The sequence below is a fragment of the Triticum dicoccoides genome, chromosome 1B (assembly GCF_002162155.2).
Source record: "Triticum dicoccoides isolate Atlit2015 ecotype Zavitan chromosome 1B, WEW_v2.0, whole genome shotgun sequence".
NCBI lineage: Eukaryota > Viridiplantae > Streptophyta > Magnoliopsida > Poales > Poaceae > Triticum > Triticum dicoccoides.
The window spans coordinates 418185245-418206481 of NC_041381.1; the positions used below are offsets into that span (position 1 = coordinate 418185245).

Below are 21237 nucleotides of genomic sequence, written 5' to 3' on the forward strand. Positions count from 1 at the left end.
ATGCAGTGTTTCTTGGCTCTAACTTGATTGCCTAGAATGCTCGCAAGCAGGCTACGGTATCTCGCAGCAGCACGGAAGCCGAGTACAAAGCAGTTGCTGATGCGACGGCTGAGATCATTTGGGTTCAGTCCTTGCTGAGAGAGTTGCGAGTCCCTTCAGCTCATTCTCCAGTGCTTTGGTGTGACAACATTGGTGCTACATACTTGTCATCTAATCTAGTGTTTCATGCTCGGACAAAACACATTGAGGTTGATTATCACTTCGTTCGAGAGCGTGTTGCACAGAAGCTGCTTAGCATCAAGTTCATATCATCAAAGGATCAACTTGCTGACATCTTCACGAAGCCTCTTCCACAACCACAGTTTGTAGGCTGTAGGCGCAATCTTAACTTAGTCTGTACATCAGGCCACAGTTAAGATTGAGGGAGGGTGTTAGACTGTATATGTATACGTAGGCTTGTTATACGTAGACTTGTGTATACACCTTGTACTTGTACCCTTTGGTACTTATATATAATGAGATAGCCGCACCCCCCTAAGGGTGTCGAGCAGTTGCCCCAATATCCTGGTTTAACATTTCAGTGTTGTAGTTCTGTATTTAGGTCATATATAATCTTTTTCCTTCTGTATCTTATTGTTTGCTTGCACATCGCATGAAATTTCAGTGGCTTTCCTCTGAAATTTAGTTGTGATTGTTATAGTATTTCCTCCCTGATTTTTGCAGTTGCTCCTTGTTATATAAGACCATAAACTATTCTGGCAGGCTATAGTAAGTGTAACTAGTCCTTTTCTTTATTTGCTTGCAGTTTACTTCAGTTTCTTTCTGCTACTATTTTATTACATTTTTCATTTCAAATCTACTAATTTATTTTATTTTCTCCCTTAATGTTGCAGTATTGTTTTATAGTTCTGAACTACTAAGAGAATCTCACACATAATACAATTTTTGACTGTCTACTAAAGGTAATTTAAATCTCAACAGAATTTTAGCTTTTGTTATGTACTAATATATAGTCAAGTTCCATGTTGTAAACAAGCATAATGTATTCTAAATTTCGCAAAACATTCTGAAATCTATCTCTTAGGTAGCAACAATGTTTGCCCTCAAAGTACAACTCAAGTATTCCTTTTAGGATTTTGTCTCCTAAAGTTCATTCTCGTGTTTTTCATGTCTTCTTCCATTTTCTTCTCTATCTCATCTGGTCTTTTCTTGCCTTCCATTTTCCTTTCTTTTCCTTCTTCTCCCATGTCCCTCTCCTGAAAATTCGGCTCTAGCCTTGTGTTGTTGGTGATACATCCTGCTTCTTGTCGCTGTTCCTCTTCTTGCCGCCTTCTTTTGTCTCCACCTGTCATTGAACGATTCTCTTCATTTCTTGAAATCAAGCATACCAATTAAGAAACTATTTTACTTACCTTTCTTGAAATTCCTTGATACGTGTTCCTTCCTTTGCTGACACGTGTTCCTAGGCCCATCTCCTGAATGTACCTGCAAGCTTCAGGATATATTTTAGTTCTCCTCTTTTGCACAAATCTATTCTTTTCATCGTGCTTTGCTTTTGCCAGGTCCATCATGTAGATAACTAGGTCTTTTACCTTGTATATAATGTCAGGTCGTAGCAGGGCAGTAAATGAAAATGTTTCCTGCAATATATTGTAACTTTTCGTTATTATGTACACATAATTTTTCTTCAAGTTTCTGATATCATTATTTGCTATATGTATCTCACATTTAGAACGAGTTCTTCTTGTGGCATTGTGAAGTAGATCCCCTTTGGTCATTGTTCTTTGCTTGCTTCCCATCTGCAATTTTGAAAAATTATATGTCAATAATAGCAGAAATATGAACAGCAAACACTTTTATGATTAATAGTAACTTATGAATAGCAGACTCGTGTGACATTGTGCGTACATGTTCCTCCAAGGAGCTTACCGTAATTTGTCAGAATGCCCTGAATTGCTTCTGTTTAATTTCTGCGTGCCTAGATTGTATATTGCTGTATTTATTTATAGTAATTCAAGTGTATTTAGACTGTAAATTTTCCTTGTGAAGCACCTTACTTCATGTGTACCTTCACTGTAATTTACTTTTAGAGTAATTCCTTATATTGTATAGTGTAATTCTAGAGCTTTAGGCCGTGTTCGGCAGCCCTCAGCTACGCAGCTCTGCTCCTGGAGCGGCCGGAGCCGAGCGGCCCGTAGTGCATTTTCCTGGAGTTGTAAAACTGGCGCTCCGTCCGCTCCCATATTATACGGAGCTGGAGAGCTGCCTAACAGGGCCTTAGTGTTGGAAATATGAGCAATTTACCGAGTGATTTTATTAACAGAAATACTAGATAAAGCATGACTAGTGTAGCAGTGATAAAACAAGCCATGCAATTTGACAAAGAGAAGGTAAACAACATGTTCATATATGAACCGTAACTAAACATATCTAAAGCATACAGTATAGCAGGTTACATATATGAAATAGAGTCTAACATATCTAGGGCAAAAACTAGAACAAGGAACTGTAGCAGAACCTCCAATAGAAAGGGGAGAAACACGTAGATAGTAGCAGGAGCAGAGGCACTGGACTTGGGGTCGGTGTCCTCCATGTCATCGAGGAGGTAGTCGACGTCAGGGAAGTAGTCATCGTCGAGGAAGTAGTCGTCGGCGACCGGATCGTCCGTGATGAAGCAGCCAGTAGTCGCGCTGAGCGCTCCCCAAAAACCTTATCACCCTTCTCCCGTACAAGAGTCAAAAGGTGCGGTCTCGGAGGCCTACTGTCCCGACCTGCGGTGCACGCCGCAAGCCGGGATGACGAAGAACGTAGCAGCAGCGTAGTGCTCAGGAACTTGTGGCGAGAGGAGGAAGAGATTCTGGTGCGTCTCTCTGGGAGGAGCGACCTCCCTTTTGTAGGCGCAAGAGAAGAAGGCGAGAGGCTGCGCTGGGAGCTGAAGAGAACGAGGGAGATGAAACGAACAGGCAGCAGGCGAAGAGGTGCGCCGTTCGTATGCAATCTCCACTACAGCAAAACGTTTTAGCTTTCGCTGCCCTTTCGTATACCCGTAGTGCATGGCAAAAATTTACATCGGCTCGGCTCATTCCCGCAACCCGCGGCGCGGCGAGGCGAGGCGTGGCGTGGCGAGGCAGGCGGCGGAGGAGGAGCGCGCGTGGATGTCCCTCTTGTCCTCATGCTCATACAAGTGGGGAAGGAGCCTCCCTTATAAAGAGGTCCAAATCCCTCTAAACTAGCAAGGTGGGACTAAACTTTAGTTCCACCTCTTGCCTTGCACGAATGGGCTGCGTGGGCCTCTAGGATTTGTTAGGAATTTCTGAAACTACTATTGGGCTAGGTCCAAATAGACAAAAATTCCAGCAATCCCCCACCAGATCCCAGAGGCACACAGATTTTGCCTTTGGTTCCAAAACACTGTTTTATATACCGGTACTGCAGTGGAGACTGTTAAGTTGAACTTCCACCTAGAACTCTATGCTACACTAGTAAGCAACTTGAACAGTGGACTGGGCCTTGAACTGCAAGTTTTCTGCGAATCTAGCTTCACATAAAGCCTTGACCGATATGTGGCTACCGTGGGTCTTCCCCGCGGGTGGAGCTTATGCGTCATACTCCGTGACCTTTCATGAGTTTAATAGAGAGAACCCTACTCTCATAGATTGCGACGTTTAACAATCAGACTCATATAGGTGCGTTCTTCAAAAGATGTTCCGCAGGACAACATCTCTGCTTCAAAGAGCCACTTAGAACACATTAAGATATACATCAACCTGCCATGCAGAGTAGGAGAGTATTGCATCTTCATGGAGTGGTATTTTAACAGTAGGGATACTCTCCTCCCAGTTGACCAACAGCTTGTCTTCCACATCTAATTCACGGGATCTTCGATCACAAAGAATAGGTTACCACTGTGAACAACTCATATTGTGGGTCTCATACCCATCTCCCTCGATGCATTATCTATCACATTACGTGATAGACCCTTAGTAAAAGGATCTACCAGATTTTTAGATGTTTGGATATAATCCAATGCAATAACTCCGGAGTTTTTCATTTTTCTAACAGACTTTAACCTTCTCTGAACGTGTCTTGATGACTTCATGTTATCCTTTGAGCTGCTCACTTTAGTGATCACAGTTTGATTGTCACAGTTCATAAGGATACCCGGTACAGGTTTCTCAACTACCGGCAAGTCATTCAAGAGCCGGTGAAGCCAATCTGCTTCGACCATAGCTGTATCTAGTGCTGTGAGTTCTGCTTCCATTGTTGACCTTGTTAAGATGGTCTGCTTGCAAGACTTCCAAGAAATAGCGCCACCTCCATGAGTGAATACATAACCGCTCGTGGCCTTTATTTCATCAGCATCTAAGATCCAGTTTGAGTCACTATACCCTTCAAGCACCTTTGGATGCCCAGTGTAGTGAATTCCATAATTCACAGTGCCTTTCAGATGACGCAAAACTCTCTCTAGAGCTTTCCAATGCACATCTCCTGGTTTTGAAACAAACCGACTCAGTTTGCTAACAGCAAAAGAGATGTCAGGTCTTGTAGCACTTGCTAAGTACATAAGCGAGCCAATAATCTGAGAATGATCTCTAGCAATTCTACGATTCTTTCGAAGCAGCACGCTAGCATCATATGGTGTTGGAGAGGGCTTGCAGTCACTATAGCCAAAGTGACTCAAGATATTTTCCACATAGTGAGATTGAAGCAATGTAATCCCACCATCATCATCTCTCAACAACTTGATGTTCAGAATGACATCAGCCACTCCTAAATCCTTCATCTCAAAACAGCGAGATAGGAAATCCTTGACCTCCTTAATAACATTCAGATTTGTTCCGAAAATCAGTATGTCATCAACATACAAGCAAAGCATAACTCCCTCGCCCCCACCATGGTGATAGTACACACATTTGTCAGCTTCATTCACAACAAAGCCTGCAGCTGTTAAAGTTCTTTCGAATTTCTCATGCCACTGTTTGGGTGCTTGCTTGAGTCCATACAAAGACTTCAGCAACTTGCACACTTTCCCTTCCTGACCATCTATTACAAACCCATCTGGTTGTTCCATATAAATTTCCTCATCCAACTCTCCATTTAGGAAAGCAGTCTTAACATCCATTTGATGAACGAGAAGACCATGTGAGGCAGCTAGTGAAAGTAGAACTCGAATAGTTGTTAGTCGAGCCATAGGTGAGTAAGTATCAAAGAAGTCTTCACCTTCCTTTTGGGTATAACCCTTTGCCACGAGCCGAGCCTTGTACTTTTCAATAGTACCATCAGGCCTAAGCTTCTTCTTGAATACCCATTTGCATCTTATACGTTTGCACCCATAAGGACGATCAGTTATCTCCCAAGTTTCATTCGCCAAGATGGAATCCATCTCGCTACGAACCGCTTCCTTCCAGTAGTCAGCATCTTCAGATGCATAGGCCTCTGAAATAGAACTGGGAGTGTCATCTATGAGATACACAAGAAAATCATCACCAAAAGACTTGGCAGTCCTCTGTCTCTTGCTCCTAGTAGGAACTTCATTGTTCTCCTCCACAGGACTTTCAAAGTGTTCCATCGAAATGGCAGGTTCAGTAATTGTAACTGGTTCCTGATTCGATGAACTAGGCATCTCCTGATTAGATGAGGTAGCCATATCCTTCATGGGAAAGGTATCTTCAAAGAAAGTCGCATCATTCGACTCCATGATCGTAGCGACATGCATGTCAGGTACCTCAGATTTTACAACCAAGAATCTATAGCCAATGCTATGAAAAGCATATCCCAGGAAAACACAATCCACAGTTTTTGGTCCCAGCTTCCACTTCTTTGGAATTGGCACATTGACTTTCTCCAAACAACCCCAGGTTCGTAGATAAGAGAGCTTTAACCTTTTCTTCTCCCATTCCTCGAATGGAGTTATCTCTTTGTTCTTTGTGGGAACTCGGTTTAGGACATGACAAGAAGTCAATATCGCCTCCCCCCACCATGCCTTGGAGAGACCCGATGTGTCTAACATGGCATTAACCAAATCAGTTAGAGTATGGTTCTTTCTTTCGGCCACCCCATTTGACTGAGGTGAGTAGGGAGGCGTCCTCTCATGGATTATACCATGTTCCGCACAAAAAGCATCAAATTCATTGGAAAAATACTCTCCACCACGGTCAGACCTAAGCCTCTTGATTTTTCGATCAAGTTGGTTTTCCACTTCAGCTTTATAGATCTTGAAAAAGTTCAAAGCCTCATCCTTAGATTTCAGAAGATACACATGGCAGTATCTAGTGGAGTCGTCAATTAACGTCATGAAATATTTCTTTCCACCTTTTGTCAAAACACCATTCATTTCACATAGATCTGAATGTATAAGTTCTAGTGGTGCAAGATTTCTCGTCTCCGCAGTCACGTGAGACTTACGAGGTTGCTTAGCTTGCACACACACTTGGCACTTAGATCCCTTGACAGTGGTGAAACTAGGGATTAAGTTCAACTTCGCTAGTCGCGACATGCAACCAAAGTTAACATGACAAAGACGTGAATGCCACACATTTGATTCACTATTGTTGCAAATATGATTAACAACTTTATTGCAAACGTCTGATAAGGATAAACGAAACAGGCCTCCTGACTCATAGCCTTTACCAACAAAGGTTCCATACTTGGATATTACAAATTTATTTGACTCAAAGACAAGCTTATAGCCATCTCTACACAGAAGAGATCCGCTAACAAGATTTTTATTGACGGAGGGGACATAATGCACGTTCTTCAGCCGCACGATCTTCCCCGAAGTAAACTTCAGATCGACCGTGCCAACACCATGAACAGAAGCACTTGAACCGTTGCCCATCAGCACGGTTGAAGTCCCTGCGGTCTGATAAGACGCGGAAATATCACCGCATACATGCACATTAGCACCCGTGTCAATCAACCAGTCAGGAGAATGACATACTGAAAGAATAGTGGGAAATATACCATACCCAACATCCTTCATGTCAGTGTCTCCAATGACAACATTAGTGATCTTGCCACCTTTCCGAGGATGACGCTTGTCATAGCGATTAGGGCAACTAGGAGCCCAATGATCAGGATCTCCACACACATGACAAGTACCTTTCTTCTTGCCATTCTTCTTCTTGAAGTTCGTGTGTTGCACAACCTTGTTCTTCCCATCAAACTTTGCTTTACCATCAAACTTGCCCTTGTTCTTGAACTTGTGGGGCTGGAATTTCTGCTTCTGTACCACATTGGCACTAGATCCTCCCTCACTACCTCGAGCACGTGTGTTCTTTGCTCTTGCCTTTTGTTCCACATCAAGAGTATCAATGAGATCCGGAACAGAAAACTCCTGTCTCTTATGTTTCAATAAGGTAGCAAAGTTCCTCCATGAAGGAGGAAGCTTAGTGATGATACCCCCGGCAACAAACTTGTCCGGTAGCATGCAATTGAAGTTCTCAAGTTCTCTAGCAAATGACTGTATCTCATGAGCCTGCTCAACCACGGAGCGCTCTCCAGTCATCCTGTAATCATAGAATTGCTCCATGATGTACAGCTCAGTGCTGGCATCCGAGACCCCAAACTTGGCCTCGAGTGCGTCCCACATATCATTTCCATTATCAATTGACGCATAAGCATCAACTATGTTCTCTCCAAGAACACTCAAGAGCGCAACCTTAAACAAGGTATCCATTTTCTGAAAAGCTTGTGCCTGTTGGGCATCTTGCTCTCCTTCAGGTTTGCCAAGAGTGGTGTCATAGCAACTCATGGTTTGAAACCATAAGACTGCTCTCACGCGCAACCTCTTATAGTGGATACCCTCAAACATAGGAGGTCTCATGGAAGCAGCAAAACCACTTGGGGTAAATTGCCTATAATAAGGTTTTTGGATTGTTGGAAATATGAGCAATTTACCGAGTGATTTTATTAACAGAAATACTAGATAAAGCATGACTAGTGTAGCAGTGATAAAACAAGCCATGAAATTTGACAAAGAGAAGGTAAACAACATGTTCATATATGAACCATAACTAAACATATCTAAAGCAGACAGTATAGCAGGTTACATATATGAAATAGAGTCTAACATATCTAGGGCAAAAACTAGAACAAGGAACTGTAGCAAAACCTCCAATAGAAAGGGGAGAAACACGTACGTGACAGTAGCAGGAGCAGAGGCACTAGACTTGGGGTCGGTGTCCTCCATGTCGTCGAGGAGGTAGTCGATGTCAGGGAAGTAGTCATCGTCGGGGAAGTAGTCGTCGACGACCGGATCGTCCGTGATGAAGCAGCCAGTAGTCACGCTGAGCGCTCCCCAAAAACCTTATCACCCTTCTCCCGTACAGGACTCAAAAGGTGCGGTCTCGGAGGCCTACTATCCCGATCTGCGATGCATGCCGCAAGCCGGGATGAGGAAGAATGTAGCAGCAGCGCAGTGCTCAGGAACTTGTGGCGAGAGGAGGAAGAGATTCTGGTGCGTCTCTCTGGGAGGAGCGACCTCCCTTTTATAGGCGCAAGAGAAGAAGGCGAGAGGCTATGCTGGGAGCTGAAGAGAACGAGGGAGACGAAACGAACAGGCAGCAGGCGAAGAGGTGCGCCGTTCGTATTCAATCATGGCGAGGCGGGCGGCGGAGGAGGAGCGCGCGTGGATGTCCCTCTTGTTCTCATGCTCATACAAGTGGGGAAGGAGCCTCCCTTATAAAGAGGTCCAAGTCCCTCTAAACTAGCAAGGTGGGACTAAACTTTAGTTCCACCTCTTGCCTTGCACGAATGGGCTGCGTGGGCCTCTAGGATTTATTAGGAATTTCTGAAACTATTATTGGGCTAGGTCCAAATAGACAAAAATTCCAGCACTTAGTCACCGTAAATTATTGGTGTTTGCACTGTAATTTACTGTGATTATTCATCACTGCCATTCTTTGGTGTTTGCACTACATTTCCACTGATTTGTTCAGTGAATTTTCTCTGATGTCTCTGAGTTGTTGTCTTTGTGCCTACTTCATTGTTGTCATTCGTACAATGTGCTTTTTCAATTTGATTTCACTGTAATATCCCCCAGTTTTACTGCATAGTCATTGTAAAACTTGTAGGTATTGCAGTGGAATACCTAAGATTTTTTTAGGGAGTTACGCTCTGTAAATACCTCATTTTTCACATTATATATACTGTAGGTATTTACAGTGGAATTCCTCTGATTTTCTCACTGTATATCCTCAGTTGCCTTACACTGTAATATCCCACATTTATCATAGTCCATGCTTTATCTCTAATTTCCTAGTTTTCTGACAATGCAAATTGCAGCTTCATTACACCATAATGGAGCACATATTTTCATGTGTACTTACCATACGCCCTTATTTTCATGTGTATTTACAATGCTTCTTAACTCTATATTTCCTGTTGGTCTACTGTTTTTACCCTGATCTAAATAAATTTCAGTGTTGCTTTTTCAATCTGTTAGAAGCTGATGATTCCATTTTTTCACTAGATTCCTTGATGTTTTCTGCAGACAAGTTCATGTAAAAGGTGTCTGTACATCAGAAGGGTGAGCAAAAGGAGTAGCAGAGTTTCTGACATGTGGATCATATATTGGATGATCTTCCTCTGTCCTCCCCCAAATATTGGCAGCTGCTCTTCCCTTTTGATTCTCTCCAGGTACTTTCCCCTCTCCCATGTCTATCTGACTTGTTTCCGTTCTTTCTTCTTGCTCACCTCTTCCATGGCGTCTCCCAGATGTGTTCTGCGCTGTGGTGTGTTACAGGAGATCTGTGGAGGGGTTAGGGTAGTTGAGTTTGGGTCCTTGCGTGGGATGCAAATTGAAGGGCAGTTGTTTCCTGTTTTCTCTCTTTTTATTAGGCGCAGGTGTTTTGTGGTTCAGGAGGGCCTTGTTAGTTGCGCAGTTGAGCAGGAATCGGTTCTATTTTGGTTCAGTGAGAACCGAGTAAGAATATTTAGCCCGATCCGTTTTGTTGAACATATAAACATACGATTGTCGGCCCTGTTTGGACATACATGTGTCATATGTTTATTTGTCAGGAAATTTGACTGAAACCCAATTGAAGATCAGTCAAATGTTAAATAGGCAGTCCCACTTGATTTATGGCGGCTGCTAAGATAAGTCGGATGATTTCCTAGAGAAATCATCCGCCTAGCCCGCCGTCCGATCTGACCGAGGGTGGCCATTCGATCGCCGCAAACGAAGCCGTTTTCTTTCTCTATGTTCTTCCATCCTGCACCCTGTAGCATCTGCAGCAAAAAAACAAGCTTCAACGTAGCTGCTCCCATGGCAGCATCATGCCGCGCGGAGCACTGGCGGCGCCCGGCGGTGCTTCATTGCAACCCCAACGATCCTCCAATGCATCCCCAGCGGTGCTGCAATGCAACCCCGAGAAAGCTTCAACGACCCCAGCGGTGCTTCACTGCAGCTCCGGCTCGCCTCATTGTAGCTCCGGCGGCGCTTCATTGTAGCCCCGGCGGAGCTCCGATGACCCGGAGAGCGCTATATTGTAGCTCCACCGCCAGTGATTGCAGCACCAGCAGCACCGCCCTCCGAGGTTGCACCGTAGCACTATGGACATGGGCGAGTTTCTGTGTCGCAGCATCGAGCTCGTCGACGAGCGCCGCCATTCCGGCGAACGGCCGCCTCCCCTGCGTGTTGCGTCGCCCCCTCGGGGTTGCAGCACCACGGCGGTGCGCTCGCAGGGCTTCATTGCCCTTCATTTGCAGGTGGGCAGCAGGCAGTGTTGCCGTCGCTCCTGGTTCACCGCACCGTGGAGTGAGAGTGGCGGCGTCCGCCATGGGAGCCTCTCTCCTCTATGGTGTGTGAAGATGCAGAGATGGGGAACGAATCCGACGGGGAAAGGGGAAAATGAGTGGGGAGAATGTGTGGAGGAGAATAGAGGTGGAAGAGATAAGGCTGGCTGTGGGCGGTGGATGGGCCCAATGGGCATGTGTCGAGTCCTGCGTGCGGCTTACATTTGTTTGTTTTAATCCGGTTGAAAACAAACGTTTTCCTTGATTTATGGCTGCGAGGTTCCGGGGGAGAAGAGGGGCGTCATCCGTGTGATGCGAACCTGAGCCGTCAGATGGGAGATGAATGGCCATGAGTGGGGGGAAGATGGGTGGCACGGACCGGTGACATGGCAGGGTGCTGGGACTTAGGTGTGTTTTCCTTTCTTTTACAAATGGGATGGGTAAAGAAGAGAAGCGTGGCTTTGAATTAACGAAACCATCAACCCATCAGAGATCACAGAAGGCCATCGTTACAAGCAATGAAAAAGGCAACAAACGATCGAAGGATACAAGAGAGCATCCGAGAAGCTTATAAGAGCAACTCCAACGCGCCGACCCAAACAGACACACGTTTTGTCCGCTTTTCGTCCATTTTGGTTGGTCAGGCGGACATGCGCGTCCGCTATTTCATTTGGATCGGTAGGTGCGCCCAAAGGGAGGCATACCCGTTTTTGCGACATGGCGAAAACTGACTTAATTAAGCATAATTATACATAAAATGGTCGGTCAAACACCGACCAAAGTCCACTTAAACATAATTAAACATTATAAAAACTCTAATAAACGCCCGCACGCTGCCCTAGTAAACCGCCTTGCCCTTGCCCTTGCCGTCGTCGTTGTCGCCGCCTGTGAGGTCGATGAAGACAGGATGCGGCCTAGCCCAACCGAACGCGGCTTGATAGGCCTCCAGGGCAGCCTCCTCTAGCGTCCGTTGCGATGGCGGCATTGCGGCGAGGTGGGCGCGCTCCTCCTCCTCCTCGCATCGCAGCACCTCCTCCTCACGAAGCAACTGCTGCTCCCCGTGCATTTGCTGCTCGGCGTCGGCCCCCTCCTTCGTGATCCAATGCGCCTTCCCGCGCTCAAGGTGGGCCACCTCCTCTTCCTACGTGGAGGTGAAGTAGTAGGGAGGCACGCTCACCCACTCGCGGAGCTCGCCGGTCCACGAGTAGGACTCCTCGGGCCAAGTGGGGGGCGGCGGTGACTGCTTCTGCGTGGGTGTTGGCTCGCGCTCCGGCTCTAGCTCGTCCTTGGGCTCGACGAGAGGCGGCATCGGCGGTGGTGGCGGCACGAACAGGGGCGCGTGGATGGAGTTCCCCGTCGTGGATAAAGCAAGGGCTTGCTCCAGCCCATCCCAATGGGCATCCTCCTCAAGCCAGCTCGCCTCCAATGTGTGAAAGGATCGATATAGTTGACTAGAGGGGGGGGGGTGAATGGGCAACTAACAATTTTTAGCTTTTCTTTATCAATTTAAACTTTGCATCAAAGTAGGTTGTCTAGATATGCAACTAGGTGAGCAACCTATATGATGCAATAACAATAAACACACAAGCAAAGGATAGAACGCAATATATCTTGTACAAGTAAAGGTAAGAGATAACCAAGAGTGGAACCGATGGAGACGAGGATGTGTTACTGAAGTTCCTTCCTTTTGAGGGGAAGTACGTCTCTGTTGGAGCGGTGTGGAGGCACAATGCTCCCCAAGAAGCCACTAGGGTCACTGTATTCTCCTCACGCCCTCACACAATGCGAGATGTCGTGATTCCACTATTGGTGCCCTTGGAGGCGGCGACCAAACCTTTACAAACAAGGTTGGGGCAATCTCCACAACTTAATTGGAGGCTCCCACCTCACCACGAAGCTTCACCACAATGGACTATGGCTCCGCGGTGACCTCAACCGTCTAGGGTGCTCAAACACCCAAGGGTAACAAGATCCACAAGGGATTAGTGGGGGGAATCAAATTGCTCTTGGTGGAAGTGTAGATCGAGGCCTTCTCAAGCAATCCCTAGAGAATCAACAAGTTGGATTGGCTAGGGAGAGAGATCGGGCGAAAATGGAGCTTAGAGCAACAATGGAGCTTGGGGATGTAAGAGGTGGTCAACTCGGAGAAGAAGACACCCCTTTTATAGTGAAAGAAAAAATCCAACCGTTATCCACCAACTCAGCCCGTGACGCGCGGAACTACCGCACCAAACAAGCGGTACTACCGCACGGGCCTGTGGTACTACCACGGGGACCACGATACTACCGCGGGGGACCACGATACTACCGCTGGCTCGGCAGGGGCCAGAACTAGCCCTGTTGTGCTAAGACAGAGAGCGGTAGAACCGCTGGCGTGGTACTACCGCGCCCCCTTGCGGTACTACCGCAAGCCAGGGATAGTCAAGCCAGAGGAGGCATGGACATAAAAAATTACATCCGTTACTACTTCTGCTGAGTTTAGGTCTATGCAAAAATCTAACACGGTACTACCGCAAGCCCAGCACGGTACTACCGTGTAGGGCGCGGATGTAAAAAATTACATCCGCCCCTACTTCCGTACATGCCGATGTGCCTGGCCAGGGCTTACAGTACTACTGCGCCGAGGGCACGATACTACTGCGTTGGGCGCGGATGTAAACAATTACATCCGCGCCTACTGCCGCTCGGGCAGCAGCACCTGACCTGAAACCTACGGTACTACCACTCCCATGGAGCGGTACTACCGCGCAGGAAGCCGATACTACCGCAAGGGCATGCAGTAGTACCGCCCTGGGGAGCAGTACTACCGCCTGCCTCAGAACAACAACATTAGGAGTCCTTCATTTTGCCTAGACAAGGAAAGACGGAGGATGCTCCAAAGAGCCAAAGGAAAGGTGGTGCAAAAAGGAACACATGTGTATGTGAGATTCCACCCAAACCTTTCCAACACAGACCCCCTCTTAATAGTACGGCTTTCCTACGACTCAAATCCACCGAAAAGAAACGTAGAGAAACACCGTCTTCAATAGTCTTCGAGGGGCACCAAAGTGTTTAGACATGATATATCTGAAATGCTCAAAGCACACGATTAGTCCGCAAAAGCATTGTCATCAATCACAAAAACTACTAAGGGGATAAATATGCCCTTACAACGTGTGCTGCTAGGCCTCCTTGAGGGCGGCTTGGTACTCCGTTTCCGCCTGCTCTTCCTCTGGCTTTACCCATGGTGGTGGAAAGCCGTGGTCGATTTGGGCGTCGAGGCGGCGCTCCTCATCATGCTCTAGAGCAAACCAGCGCTCCCAGTTGGGAGAGTCTGGCGTGTAGGCATGCATGGCGCGCTGCTCCAATGTAAGGAGCTTGCGCCGCCGGGAAACCTCCTCCACATGCGCCAACGCGGACCGCAGAGTCACCATGATGGGGATGCGCTGAGGGTCCAGATGCCAGCCGTGCGGCAAGTGCACATCCGGATACGGCAGGGGCTGGTGATACTTCCAGTGCCACCACGCCTTGTGGACTGGGATGTACAGCCGCTCTCGCTCCCGCGGTGGCGTGCCGCGTCTAGCCGGCGGTGATGGAGGAGGGAGCCCATGGTAAGAGCACGCTCTGGCGCTGAACCTCCCCTTCCTCCCTCCCTTCCCGCCGAAGATGCCCATGGCTTTGCTAGGGTTTTTGGCTGGTTGGCTGGTTGGCTAGGGTTTTGTGGTCGCTGGCAAGGGAGCAAAGGTGGCCAGATGTGGACGGGGAAGTGGATGGAGCCAGCCCCGCCGCACACGTCCATTAAAAAGGATGGGCATGTGGCCCTTCCACATAGTGCCAAGTGGGGCCTCAGTAGGTGGCCATGTTAATTATGACCGCTTGGGGTTGTTGGCTAGTCTACATGTGGGTTTGCGGTGGACACCGAGGGGACGCGCGGTGTGTCCGCGCTGACACATTTCAGACCAAATTTGGGCCAAAAATGGGTCTGCAAGGACGCGAAGCGAACGGGTTTTGGGAATGGGTCGGCATGTTGGGCCATTGTTTTGTCCCCAGCGACCCAAACGGACGTGGGCGAATGAAATGGGTCGGTCGGTTGGAGTTGCTCTAACTCTACACTAAAACTAGCACTAAACATAAAAAGAATTAAGTCACTACTAGCAAAGCGAAGACTGCTACACTTGGCACGAGAAAACGGAGAAGCATTGTCTAGGAAACATAGATGAGGTATTGATCAGGGTGACATCTAGGACAGGAAGATCGGCAACACCATCATGTACTCATGTTGCATACGGACCCTATCCTCTCGCCTTGGCTCAAGAGGCACTGAACTGTTAGACATGAGGAACACTCACCTGAGAGAAAGAGAAGTGTTGAACTCGTGACCCGAAGTAGCCCTAGAGAAGGATCACCTTGACAAAGAGAGCATGCCAGCTCGACCACATCGCCAAAGATCTTGGACACCATAGCGCAACAGGAAAGCCACCGGGTATAGCTGCAAGGTACGGGGCATCACACCAACAAAATGAGAGAGGAAAGATGAGGCAAACACATCGAGCACTGAAGAGAAGAACCGGGAGCCCCCCCCGGTCAATGACGCATGGCAGCCGCCGAGAAGGGGAAACCTTTTCCCGTCCATCAAAATGAAGATGTCGTACTGTTGGACAGATCCACACACACCGCTGGAGAACACTACCTATGAAAGATCTGGGCACCCGCCGCCAAACCTCCACCGCTCGAGAACTAGAGCCACCCAAAGCTCACACCTACAGTTCCCCTCTCATAGAGCCCAAACATACCCAAGGCGACACCTCCATGGAGGGCACGACATGCAGTGCGTCAATGTCACCCAATCCACAAAGGATTGGACTTTTGTCCAGGCAGTTGGTCGAGGGTGGATGTAGGAGACCTCAGCCATGTCTCCAAGGAGGAAGAACAGTTCCTCAGAGCGTCATCATTGTCGAGGCACAATTATTGACCAAGGTTAATTTCCACCGGTCCTGAACAAACCACCGACACCCGCCGAGCTCCATAGCCAGTGACAAATCGCCACAAACAACTGGAACCGGTAGCGAAGATAGAGGCAAAGGGAAACACACACCTCAGATGTGACGGGAAGAAAAGCTCTGTGTTGCAGCTGCCGCCCGCTGCCGTCTCTCCTCCTGAGAGGACAAAGATGTTGACCAAAGCCCCTCATGAGTGACGCCCGCCGCCTGGATGCTTCACTACACCAGCAAGGGTTGTCCCCTAGATCCCGGAGACCTCCGCGCGGGACAGAATGATGAAGGCCTCGCCGCCACCTTCACTGGCATCTTCCCAAGCTTGCCCGATGAACACTTCGGGTGGCGGCAAGGAGGAAGGGGAGGGGGTGGCGGCATGCGTGGAAACCCTAGTCGCCACCTGAATCGTTCGAGTGAACGACGCGGGGGCCATTTCCCTAAGTCAGGTGCATTCTTGTGAGTACAACGTAGGTGATGTAGGGTAGAACCCTAAATGCCCGATCTTTCACGATTGGAGGGGATCCTACAAAGAACATGAGGAAAAATCACGAGGGGAAACACAAGAGAATCACTCAAATCAACAAGATTCGGTCACACATATGCTAGATCCTCGAAACACAAAGAGTGATACATGATCCAAAGTCAAGAAAGGTCGATACAAAAGTCTTCTCTGTGAGGAGGTCTTGAAGGGTCTTCCCGTGATGGGGTGTTGAATCCGCTTGGGGGATCTTCTCTAAAGAGGTCGTGAACTCCGACGGAGAAGTAACCAAGTGGATGAGCAAAGCTCTATCTCAAATATGAGCTAAGCCAATGCTAACCCTAACTAGGAGGAGGAGGGGGTCTATATATAGTCTAAGCCACGAAGGGGTAAGTGGGAAAGGTAGGGTATTTCCCGTCCAGGCAGGGCGGTAGTACCGCTAGTGGCGGTCGATTGTACCGAACTTGTACCGCTCGATCACAGGAGCTTGTCGGGTTCAGCAGTAGTAGGGCGTATGTTGGGCGGTAGTACCGCTTGGATGGGCTCAGCGGTAGTACCGCTTGGTTTGGGCGGTAGTACCGCCCGTTCTGGACTGGGCAGGTCCTCTTCATGCTCTCGATGTCTCTCTTGCACTGTAGCTTCTCCTAGGTTGGTTCCTTGGTACCTAAGCACATAAAGCATCTCCGTTTGAGGTAGTAGCCATGTATCATACATGGAAAGTGATGATTCGGAGAGGAGCGACACTACTGCAGGATGCTGCTAACGCGACACTACGATCAGAGACCCTTCGAGAAACTATGTGTGATGCAATAATCGCAAACGGCAGTGTAAGAAAACCATCAAAAATGTGCAAAACGTTTGCGATGACGGATGCATCAAACACGGTTCAGATTTTAGTTGCGTGTGCAATGCAGGGCATACAATTCAGTTCAATTAACTATTTGCGATGAGGAGGAACAAAAGAAACAAGCAGCCAGATGAATGTGTGTGTGATACACAACATACAGTTCACTCAGATGAACTATTTGTGATTAGGCAACACAAAATAAACGGCAGCCAGATCAAGGTGTGTGCGATATACAACATGCGGTTCACTCGGATGAATTGTTTGCGTTGAGACAAGAGAATAGAACCGGTTCAATATAACAAGATGTGTGTGATACGTGGCAAACAGGTCTGTAATCAGAAATGTGTGGGAAGACCGATAACAACACAGGCGATTCATGTTAACAAGCCGTGTGTGTTGTGAGCAAATGATTGTTGGTATACAATTGTCAGTGATTGATGAAATCATCACCGACGGGTTCCCTTGTTTAGTCCGTGTGCAATGTGATTTGCTCTGTCCATAGAGCATCAACATATATACTTAAAAAGACAGCAATGCATAACCAAATTAAGCATACAATTACACAAGTGACTACACAGATAACATTTTCACACACCAAAGTAAGCAATTACATGCATACTAAACTAGAAGAAACAAAGATCTAATCATCTACTTCTTGTTGCGATGACGCTTGCCATTGCTCTACTTCTGGCTGGATCCCTGGCCGTTTTGGGGAAGGAGGCACTTCCTCATGTCAACGATCCGCTTGTACATGTCGTAGCACGTGTACGCCTCCTTGGCCGCGTACATGATGTGAGCTTTGTCGACTTTCTCCATCCAGGTCGAGTGCCAGGCACTTTGTCGTTGTTGCAGGAATCCTTCTTGTCTTTGTATTAGGGGTCGATGATGGCCTCGGCGAGGTGAACCAGTGAGTCTTCTCATGATCCTTGCTGCCCCAAATCTTGTATTGGCCCTGGATGTCGACAAGATTCTGGCAGGCGATGCCCAAATTCTTGAGCACCTTGATATCGTTGGTGATGTCGACCGTAGCAAACATGTAGTGGGGGATGTTGACAAAACTGGCAAAATGCTCGCAAGGCCTTGTGGCCAGGCAGTAGTGGTAGACGAGGACGTGGTGGCCCATGCACATCTGGGCAACGGTGACCTTGGGACGAGACCCGGCACGAGCACGGGTGTGCTCGAGGTCGAACCCGACCACCTTGTACTTCTCGTCGGCAAGAAACAACTCCACGCACTACAAAAAAAGACACATCCATGACATTTTGGGCCGAACCAATTTTTTTCCGGTCATACTTATGACACTTCTATGACGATAATTGTGACAAAACCTGGTATCATCATAGATGTGGTGGGCTCCTAATTCTATGACCAAAAATCATGACAGAAAATGGGCTTTTCATCTTGGGCGGGCCGGAGACGCAGCTGCATGACATTCTTTGGGCCGTCCATGATGGAAAACCGTGGTAGAAGCGAGGGCGAGGAAAATTTTGGGGAGTTCCCGGTTATGGTGGGTGGTCGGGGGCCGAGCGATGCGCGTTTCTCTCGTACACGTACGCGTGTGTGTGCAAGGTGTTGGGATCTAGCTGAACCCAAGAGAGGCGTCGCCTAACTGAACCCGAGAGATTGCACTGCAGGCTTTGCATTATTGAACCCAAGCGATCGACCAATTCCTTCTCTACTGCTGCTAACTGAAGCCGATCGATGCTGCCTCTGGATGAACAGTGAGCGTTGCAGGGGGGTTTGGATGAACAGTGAGTGTTGAGGGGGGTTTGGATGAACAGTGAGCGGTGGGGGTGGATGAACAGGACCCCGTGGCGTTGCCTCTGGATGAACAGGACACCGATCGATCGAGCTGGTTGGGGCTGGATGAACAGGACCCCGTGGAGGGCTGGATGAACAGGACGACCCCGTGGAGGGCTGAATGAATAGTAGATGGTGGAGAGGTGGATGAATAGTAGCCCGTGTAGGGGTGGTTGAACAGGAGCCCATGGAGAGGGGTGGTTGAACAGTAGCCGGTGGAGTAGCGTGCGGTGGAGGCTGGATGAACAGGAGCCCGTGGATGAACAGTCACAGGTGGATGCTAGAGGAGGTCGATGGTGGATGAACAGTAGCCCGTGGAGGCTGGAGGAGGTCGACGGGGGAGATGAACAGTATCCCGTGGAGTCCTGTTTTGCGGTACCCACACTCCTTCCGATGAACAGGACCCCCTTTTCAACCGTAGCGCTCCAACACAAGTCCGTTTCGTCCGTTTTGTGGTACGCCACACCCCTCCCAATCAATAGGACCCCCTTTCGACCGTAGGAGGTCCAACACAAGTCCGTTTCCTCCGTTTTGCGGTACGCCAGACCCCTCCCGATGAACAGGATCCCGTTTCGAACGTGGTCGGTCAAACACAAGGCCGTTTCCTCCGTTCTACAGTATGCTAGGCCTCGTTTCCATCACCTGTTCCGTCCAGGCTGGGTGGCTCCCACGCGTTCCGTTGCCTCCCGATGAACACGACACATTTCGTTGCCTCCCCATGAACACGACGCATTCCGTTGCCTCCCCATGAACACAACGACGACACAGTTTCTCCGTTCCGACCCAGCCATGTACACGAGCCCTGGCCGTACATATGCGCGAATAGGCGTTCGAGACCACGCCCGTATGTACGTACGTGGCCGTATGTTCTTTCTTGCACCCTGGCCGTTGTACATATGTGTACATGCTACGTGCGCGCCTCTACTACGACACGTGCGCGCCTCTACTACGACACGTGCGCGCCTCTACTACGACACGTGCACGCCTCTACATCGACCAGTATGTACGTACACATTCGCGACCAGAATGCCAAGGGTATGTACACTTCGACCAGGTGGGTCCCGACTGTCACGCACTTCCTTGCATGCGAAGATGTAGCTGGTGGGTCCCAGCAGTCTGGGGGTGAATCATTTTTTTCCCGGACGCACTTCTTTGCGTGTGAAGATGTAGCTGGTGGGTCCCAGCAGTCAGGGGGGAAACGTTTTTTTCACAAAATACAGTGGCCCGTCCGGTGGGTCCCACCTGTCAGGTGGAGGAATCATTATTTTCCGTGTAATAAGGAGGCACTTCCTTGCTGCGGCCATGGACCCAGCTGTCAGCCTCTCCACGTACACTCCACTTCCGATGGAAGCTTTGACCACATTGACCACGCCGCGCCGAGAGCACCACGGCGGTGGACGATGGCGAGGCCTAGGAAGGGGACGACGCGGAGCCGGGGAAGACGGGCAGTGGAAGCCCGCGCGGAGAGGAGTATGAGGGTTCACTGGTTCGGCTGCGGTGTGAGGGTGCTGTCGCCGCAGAATAACAGGGGGTGTGGGTGAGTAAAGGGATGGCCTGGCCGGAGGTGGGAGTAGTAGGGGCAGTGAGGCCTCCGCAGCATCACATCCGGCCACGGGAGGCAGGAGCACGCGGCACGACCGGCACTGGTCTGGGTAGTTGGAGAGAAGACCAGAGGTTGAAGAAGCACTACGGTCGTTGGATGGACATCGTACGGTCACTGGAGCTAGAATCGTTCATATTGACTAAGTTGACAAAGCCCTCCGTCCCCGTCAACTTAGTTGGCCCACAAGTCATCCTCCCACTATGGTGGGTCCCAGCTAGCAGGGGGTATTCATTTTTTGTGTGTAATAAGGAGGCACTTCCTTACGTGCGAAGATATAGCTGGTGGATCGGACCTATCAGCGGGGGAACGTTTTTTTTTCACAAAATACAGAGGCCCTTCCGATGGGTCCCAACTGTCAAGTGGAGGAATCATTATTTTGCTCGTAATAAGGAGGCATTGCCTTGTGTGCGGCCATGGACCCAGCTGTCAGCCTCTCCACGTATAGTCCATGTCCGATGGATGTCGTTCATTAACCACGTTGACCAGGCCGCACCGAGAGCACCACGGCGGTGGACGATGGCGAGGCCTAGGAAGGGAACGACATGGAGCCAGGGAAGACTCGGAAATGGTTGCCCATGCGATGGGAAGTACGAGGGTTTATAGGTCCGGCTGCCGTCGCCGGAAAATAACAGGAGGTGTGGGTGAGTAGAGGAATGGCCTGGCCAACAATGAAGTAGGGTTGGGCAGTGCAGCCTGTGTAGCAGCACAGCCGACCATGGGAGGCGGGAGCAGGCAGTCCTACCGGCGCTGGTTTGGGCGGCTGGAGCAAGAAGATCATATATTGAAGAAGCAGCACGGC

The 21237-nt window shown here is 48.8% G+C and overlaps 1 long non-coding RNA gene across 1 annotated transcript; it reads left to right on the forward strand.

Moving 5' to 3' along the window:
- Window positions 1–764: 764 nt before the first annotated feature.
- LOC119306026 lies at window positions 765–10068 on the forward strand. Its single transcript, XR_005148827.1, has 3 exons — window positions 765–962; window positions 9494–9639; window positions 9718–10068. It is a non-coding gene; the product is annotated as an uncharacterized LOC119306026 (long non-coding RNA).
- The last annotated feature ends 11169 nt before the right edge of the window (window positions 10069–21237 follow it).